At 37.1% G+C, this 8,565-nt stretch overlaps 1 protein-coding gene across 1 annotated transcript in view; it reads right to left on the reverse strand.

Annotated features, from left to right (window-relative positions):
* The window catches only part of cacna1ab (calcium channel, voltage-dependent, P/Q type, alpha 1A subunit, b), a 118,518-nt gene that overhangs the window by 26,783 nt on the left and 83,170 nt on the right, over positions 1-8,565 (reverse strand). The window lies entirely within an intron of this gene.

The following is an 8,565-nucleotide window of genomic DNA, read 5'->3' on the forward strand; positions in this document are numbered from 1 at the left end:
AAAAAAGCCGAATACTGAAAGACTGAAATCATCTTTTTTTTTTTTTACACAAACGTCATATTTTGTGGATAAAGCTATACATATTTAGTTAAGAATGGATTTCATTTTTCTAAAATGAAAATACAACTAAATTAATGTATTATGTCATCTTAAAATACCAATGGAAGTTTTATTTTTTTCATAAAAAATTAAATCATCAGAATGGCATATATTTAACATTTTTTTATTTCTCGAGATAAAAATGAGATTTTATAAAGTCATAAAATGTGCTGTTCTTGAAAAAAGCCAATTTGACAATGGAGTGAATATTTTGAAGAAAACTTCTAGATAAGAAGTCAGATGACAAGAATTTAGTTACCTTCTAGAAAAATGTCATATCACAAGAATAAAGTGAGAATAAAGCCTCGTTTCTGAATGGAAATTAACAACATTACAAGAATAAAAGCTGCATTTTATCCAGGTTGTACTTAAAAAATGAAAAGTTCAAGTTTTTAGTATAAAATCATAATTTTAATAGATACTGAATAATGTATTTTTTCTTCAAAAATAAGTTACAGTATGTCATATTTCTGTTTTCTATCAAGAAGAACATAGTTTTTCAAAATAAAAAATAGCATAAGATGGATATGAAGTTGTTTTTGAAGATAATCATAAGAGGATCAGAATATTTCTAGAAAAAGTTTCTGCTCTAGATTTATTAAGATTATTTTTTAGATGTGAAGTGATATTGGAAAAGTGAAGCTGTAATCAGATTACATAAATAAATGTCTTTGCAAAGTTTTTTTCAATATCTCTTCAGATTAGAAGTCATATCTCTAGATAAAGTCAAATTCTTCTCAAAAAGGTAGTTATTTTTTTTTTTTTTTTTTACAAAGCAAGACAAATTTCAATAGTAAAGTTTTTTTTTATATGTACTTTTTTCCCACAAAACTAAAAGTCAAGTTTTCTAGATACTTGTTTTTCTAAAAAGAATTCAATTTTTCTTTTCCGTGCTAGTCATATTTTTTCCAGAACAAAATGCCACAATTTGTTCTTGTTGTTTTGGGAATAATGCTGTATTCTTCCAAGGCGAAGGGGGAGGCCTGAGCGCAGAACCACCAGGAGGAGCAACCGGGGGACCAAATCGGTCTCTGACCCAACGTGTGCCCATGTTCCCTAAATGTGTGAATGCGTTGGCACATTCACACATCTATGCTGTGCCACACCAAGAGAGTATGTATACAATATATGTCACAAAAGTACACTTACACACAAAAATCTGCACAGGCCTCAATTAAGTGGCAGCTTAATTGCAGTCCAACAAAAATATACAAAATAAAAAAAAAAAACAGTATCACTGGTGCTTTTCTTCAAGAAATAGCTTTTTTTTTTCTTTTTAATAACTCTGGCATGTTCTGTAGAGCTCCCCCTACCAGTCAGGAGGTTCCCTGCATATATCAGGTAAATCCGATGGAGGAACCATTTGGATAGAACCTTGCAAGCCAGCCAGGGGGGAGGGGTGTGTGTGTGTGTGTGTGTGTGGAGGGGGGGTCAGCTTACGACCGGTTGCTATCGGGACGGGTGTGGCCGTCCATCGGCTTTACCTACGAACATGAGCGTTGGGCACGCACGGCGGCAAGCGCGATGACGGTTGGTTTTGTGGGCATGCTCCGGGCAGGCGGGCATCGGCCAACATCAAGCATGCAACACCCCCTGGTGGACCACCCGACACACAAATCCCTTTAAACCCCATTCCACATACAGTACAAGCAGCTGTGCATCCGCGCAAAGAGAGTATCCTCAGTCCATAGATGATCCTACTCCAATTATCAATTATTTTGCGAGTGTCCAATTTTAGTTCCCTAGTCCCGATAGGACAGGAAGTTGAGATGTCTCTCAATGCCAAACGGGTGCAGTGTTTCAAAAAAGGGGGATGTCAGAGTTCGAGAGGGGGGAAAAAAAAGCATTAGTGTTGTTACACCCTGTGAAGAAGACGGACAAAAACGAGGAAATCATAGAGATGACTTGATGTTTTTTTGTGTGTTTTTCGTTTTTGCCATCCAATGTTGACCCTTTCATCGAACCGTCACGTTAACCGTTGCATAGAATGGAGATCCAGTACATAAGTTATTTTTAACGACAAGTCATAACGAGACTAAAGCTGCATTTTCTCTAGAAACTTGAATGTCAATATTCTATTTTTTAATAATAAAAAAGATAATACAACTTGTACAAAGTGCTTTATTCTAAGTCAACAACCCCAATTCCAATAAAATGGAGACATGTAAAACAAATAAAAACTGAATACGAGGATTTGCAGTTCCTTTGCAACCTAAATTCAATTGAATACACTACAAAGACAAGAAATTTCATGTGTAAATAGCTACATTACATCCAAATACTCATTTTGAATGTGATGAATGCATTACAAAAAAGCTGAGATGGGGCCATGTAAACCACTGTGTTACGTCACCCTTATTACAGAATTCAAAGTGTTTGGGAACTGGGGACACGCATTGTTGACACTTTGCACAATCTCAGTTGCAGCTCAGGGTCTTTGTCATCATAGTTTGCACTTAATAATGCACCACATATTTTTTAACAGTGTCATGCTCCTGGCTTCCTGCCCAGGCTGGCATTGCCAGCCAATCAGTCAGAGCACACCTGCACCGTGTTACAGTTGATGACGCCCAGTATAGATAGGACGTGGGGGACGACTTGTCCTTCGCGAGATCGTCGTCCTTGATGCCTCGTTCCCGCACTCCTGTTTGCCTGACTTCTGCTCTCCGTGCACCGACCCACGCCTGTCTACTGACCCCCCTCGTAAGCCTGCCGTACTTTTACTTCTGATTGTTTGGACTGTGTGCCTGATCCCAGACCTTGGACCGAATAAAGGTTTCCGCTGCAATGTCTGCTTGTCTCTGGAGTCGTCCACCCTCGAGCCCCGTTCGTGACAAACAGGAGAAAGGTCTGGACTGCTGGCAGACCAGTCTGGTACTCGCACTCTTGTACTGCGAAGCCAGGCCGTTTTAACACGTGCAGAATGCGGGTTGGCATTGTTTTGCTGAATGAAGCGGGTCATCCCTGAAAAAGCGGTGCTTGGATGGCAGCATGTGTTGCTCCAAAACCTGTTTCTACCATTAATGGCACCCTCACACATATGAAAGTTACCCACGCACCCTCATACCATCACGGATGCTGGCTTTTCAACTTTGCACTTATACCGATTCACATGGTCCTTTCCCCCTTTTGGCCCGGAGTACATAACATCTGTGATTTCTGAAGGCATTTTGAAATGTGCACTTGTCAAAACCCCAGACCACCACTTACATTGAGAGATTTCTCCATTATTCTCTGAATCTTGAGACAAAATGATGATGAAATCCCTAAATTCCTACCAGCTGTTCAATGAAGAACGTTGTTCTATTTGTTCACGTAGTCACCACTTTACAAAAGAGTGACCCTTGCCCCATCCTTGCTGGTGACCCCTACCAACCCTTTTGGGGACGCGCCTTCTATAACCCATCATGACACTCACCTGTTTCCAATTAACCTGGTCACTTGCTTTTTGACTGTTTTCCTAAATAAACTCTTCCAGTGCTTTGTTGCCCCAGTCTCAGCCTTTTTGGAACATTCAAAAAAGGACAATATTTCCAACAATAAAAATCCCATCTTTCGAATGTATTCAATTGAATATAGGTTGAAAAAGATTGCATACCATTGGCTTTTGGTTTTACAATATTTACGCTTCACACAAAATCCCAATTGGAGTTTTTAGAAAACATTTTTTACAAGAAATTAAAATGACATAAAAGTGTTTGATTCTTTTTCTATGCAACAAATCATTAAAAGAAATGAATAACATTTACTAGGAAATATCTTTTTTAGAGGAAAAATTACACGGGTTATAAATTATATATATATATATATATATATATATATATATATATATATATATATATAATTATAAAATATTTTTGTTCACACTAGATATTAACTTAAAAATGCGCACAGAAATCTGTATTATTCTATTTTTTTAAAGAATAAAGCAATGTTGTTGTTTTCAAGCTTGAAGGAATAATATGATATTTTTTTTGTCTAGAAAAAGTCACAATATATGAATAGATGTGTATTTTATTCATTCATATATGTATTTTGGAGATTTAATTTTTTTTTTCAAGAAATACAGTTTTATTTCCTCGATAAAAAACTTGTGTTTCTGGAGAAAAGGCTGCAGTCTTATGAGAACAATGACATTTATTTCAAGACCAAAAAAAAGTCTAAATATTATGAGAATATAGTCATTGAGGAAAAATACATTCTAATTTCTTATTTTTTTATATTTTTCCCCCCAAGAGAATAATTAATTTTTAGGGATCTTACAATAAAGATTTATTTTCTTCGTAAAAAGAAGTCTATTACAATATTGAGGCCATATTTATTTCATAGAAAATGTTGCAATAATCTGAGGATAATGTTGGATTTTTGTTAGATTAAGTATTTTTGATAGGAAAAACCTTTTTTATTTTGTAGATTTTTTTTTCCAGAATTCATTTTATACGTACAAATAGTTCTGTAAGATTTAAAAAAAAAAAAAAAGATGAAATATTGTGAGAATACAGTCACGTGGGAAAGAAGGAATTTTGTAGTGGTGCCGTCGGGCAAGAGGAAGGAGGGGTCATGAGATGTGCTCAGAGGTTAAAAAAAAAGAAGAGATAAAGGGTGAGGACAAAGAGCATTGTGTCAACATGAAAAGGAGAGTGTGTGTGTTTTAGTGTGGAAAGAGAGGAGGACTGAAAAACGGACAGAACAAGACGTGACTGAGGACACGCAAAGTGGGAAACTAGCGGAGGCCTTCTGACAACTCTGATACTCCCGGAACCACAGTCCTAACCTTCAGACCACTTAAGAACTCTCTCCACAAAACCCGAACGCCATCTGGCCAACTTACTGGAAGTCACGTTAAAATGAGAACAATGGAAAAGGGAGGAAGGATGGACAGTGTGTTCCCGCCGGGACAGAGGGAGGGTGATGATGGGTCAGAAGGGGAACCAGTGGAGAAATACACGCAATATTAAGAGAGGAGCAATGCGGATGGGAAAAAGTGGAATGCACAGAGTCTTAGCGGGGAAGTTCAGTATTATAGTATAACAAACAGTACAGTGGATATAAACAGCTTACTCAACCTAACAGTTTTTGTGAATAAAAAAAATAAAATGATCAAGAAAAATCAGACTGACATGATGAAGCTTTATCGAGCTAGCAATAACATCCATCCGATTATCCCTACGTTGACGTAATTCCATAATTCCAAAAGGTGTGTTTGGCAAGAAAAACTATGCAGCTCATCACCTAATGTGAAGCAGGTTGGTGACAGTGTCAGACGTTGGAGTTGTTTGTGGGGTATTAGTCAAGATGGGGGGGAACTATAAATATTTCCAAATAGCAGTCAGGGCTAGCAAAAAAATAAAACGGGGCGGGGGAATACTTTGTTCTCACCCCTAACCCCCCAAAAAATCTAAATTTTATTTGGAGGTTAACTAGCGACATTTCAAATGGAGTGTGTATGAGTTTGAATGTGATTGGTTACTTCTAAATGTAGCTACATTTCAGTTATCAGCGGGTGTGCACACTTTTGCAAACATTATCTCAGATGTCTAATTTTTACTTTCCCTGTGGAAGTTGGACCCCCCCCCCCCCCGCCCCATCCCAATTGTATAGTACAGTGATTCCCAAACAGTGTGCCGGGGAACATTAGTGTGCCGTGAGAGCTCTTCAGGTGTGCCATGGGAAGTTATCCAATTTTATGTAATTGCAAAAAAAAAAATCACTTATTCCAAGAAATAATGTATCTTGATTCATCTATTTATGCCAGTGAGGCACAATGACAGACAGAACAAAAAAATAAAAAATCCTCTTCTATTAGATGGCAGGAAGTACATACAGTAATTAATCAATCCATTTTTGGTATATAGGGCAAGTCACATTAATGGTTGAGTTTATGAATTATTCAATACTTTTATATCACAAAAACCTAGTATTGAATGAGTAGACTTTTTATATCCACTGTACCTCTAATCATTTGTATAGTACTATGTAAAATGGTATGTATAATAGTATGTGAATAGAATAAATATTATAGAATAAAATGATTTTTAGAATAGCTTGAATGGGAATATTGGAGTACGTATAGTAGTGAAAATAGTCCAAATAGTGTATAGTGTGCGCGTAAATATATGGTGGTCAGATGAGCAGTAAATATAGTTGCACTTATAGTAGTTTGTAAAACTGGGACACGCATTGTATTGCATTTTTAGGACAAGGCTATGCATGTATTACAGTAGTTTAGTATGTACAGCAGTACAGTAGATATGAGATGTAAAAAAAAAATTAAAGGGGTGGGGCCGCTGTACTGTGCTGAAAAAAATAATGATGTCATCCATTCATCGACTTGGACTCGACTTGAGTCGCATCACAGCAGACAACAAAAATTTATTAGGAGTTTAATTCTTAATTAATTAATTTCTGAACTAAAATGTCACGAAAAGCCCACTAGAACACCCGAACTTTATTTGGGCTTAATCAGAGTAAATTAAAATGGTTATAGGACAATAGTAGTCCTTACAGCAGTGCATATACTCGTAGAAGTATGACAGTACATACGTACGTACTGTATGTACAGCGGCCAGTATGTAATCTGTGTATTGTTTGTAGAATCTGGATGCCACAAAGAAAAAGAAAGGGTGTGGAAAAAAAAAAGACAGCAAGTGGACAGAAGATTCTAACAAAACGGCGGTGGGCCGAGGCACAAACGCTCAACTTTTCTCAAGTTTGTTAGAAACAAGAAACCAACCATAACCAGTGTTTGTGTGTGTGAGTGTGTGCAAGCGCACGTTTTAGCGCCATCCACAGGAACCGGAGAGCCAGAGGGCCGAAGCCAGGCGCACTTTGCCGCTCCTTCTGTACCCGCATCGTCAGCATCTCTGTCGCTGTCGTGAAAACTTAAAATCATTGCTTGTCAATCTTTCTCACGTCATGTTGTCTGTGTGTACGTGTGCTTGTGTGGTTGTGTTTGCGTCCGTGCAGGTTGCAGATGGACAGGCAAAGCCCCCCTTCTCTGTTCCCTCGCTCCTGCGGCCTGACGGCAGGGCTGGCGGGTGACACTTAAAAAAAAGTACCGAGGCCCAGAAATGACATGGGGAAGGAAAAAATAGTAATTGCGGCCGCAAACGAGGGATAACGTGCGCATGAAATACTCACCTGTGGCCACGAAATAGTGATAATGTGCACAGAAAATATCAATGAATAATAATATAATTCCTAGAAAGTTGGGTGAACAAATGGAGCAGATCTTGACGACACTGCATATTTGTTCACCTAGATGTACAATTTGTTCAGAGGAATGATATTAAACCTACAAATTTGGTATTTTGTGCATAGGTCATACTTACTCCACAGCCACACATTACTATGTTGTGCCAAATTGATATCATGTGCAATAAAAATTCAGATTTGTGGCCATGAAATAGGTATAACGTATGCATTTCAAAATTGTGGAATTATATTGCACTTTGGGAATTCTCTAACTCAGGGGTGTCAAACTCAGTTTTATCACGGTCCACATTGTAGTTACAGTTTCCCTCAGATGGCCGTTATGACTGTGAAACAATAAAAGTCTTTAATCACCCCCATCATATTTACACATGAAATTTGAAATATTGGTACAGATTTTAGCAAGAATCACGGAGGTTAGCGCACATGATTTGCCTTCGTAGTCCACATAAAATTATGTGCCGGGCCTTGAGTTTCACACCGCTGCTCTAATTTGTACTTTCTATGTGTGCGCTTTGTTTGCTTTTGCCAAACTGTCCAAAATCATGATTATTCAATATTCACTCTGCTATCGTAACAGCGTTATTAAACAAGTGGTGTTTTAACATTGTGGGAAACTATTATAAAACACAAATGACCAAGAAGAGTCTGACCTGGATGACTGAGAATTGACAAGGACATAAAGCAAAATCATTTTAGTAAGAACATTAGAATTGAAAAAAAAATATATATATACATACATATATATATATATATATATACATATATATACATATATATATACACATATACATACATATACATATATACATACATATATATATATACACACACATACATATATACATACATATATATACATACATATATACATACATATATATATAGTGACCTTCCGTCTCCAGAAAATAGTCACTCAATTTTCTATCTCAACTGTCCAGAAATAATAATATTAATTTGTATTTTGTCTGCATAATATATCTAATCCGTCAGCACAAATTAGTATTTTGTGGAAGCAAATTTGCCTTTAATGTGCACGTTCTGCCCAATTTCTGGCCACAATTTAACATTTTTGTGAGTACAAATTAGCATTTTGTGCGCACATCATCTGTATTTAGGCCACAATTAAAATCCCTCCCTCCCATTCTATGTCTGGGGCTCCGTATAAAAGCAAAATAAAGTCAAAAAATAATATATATATATATAATCCAAGGAATCCACCGTCACACTTCACTGCAACCACAGAAGCCGCGG

This window comes from Syngnathoides biaculeatus, chromosome 9 (genome assembly GCF_019802595.1).
Source record: "Syngnathoides biaculeatus isolate LvHL_M chromosome 9, ASM1980259v1, whole genome shotgun sequence".
Taxonomy (NCBI): domain Eukaryota; kingdom Metazoa; phylum Chordata; class Actinopteri; order Syngnathiformes; family Syngnathidae; genus Syngnathoides; species Syngnathoides biaculeatus.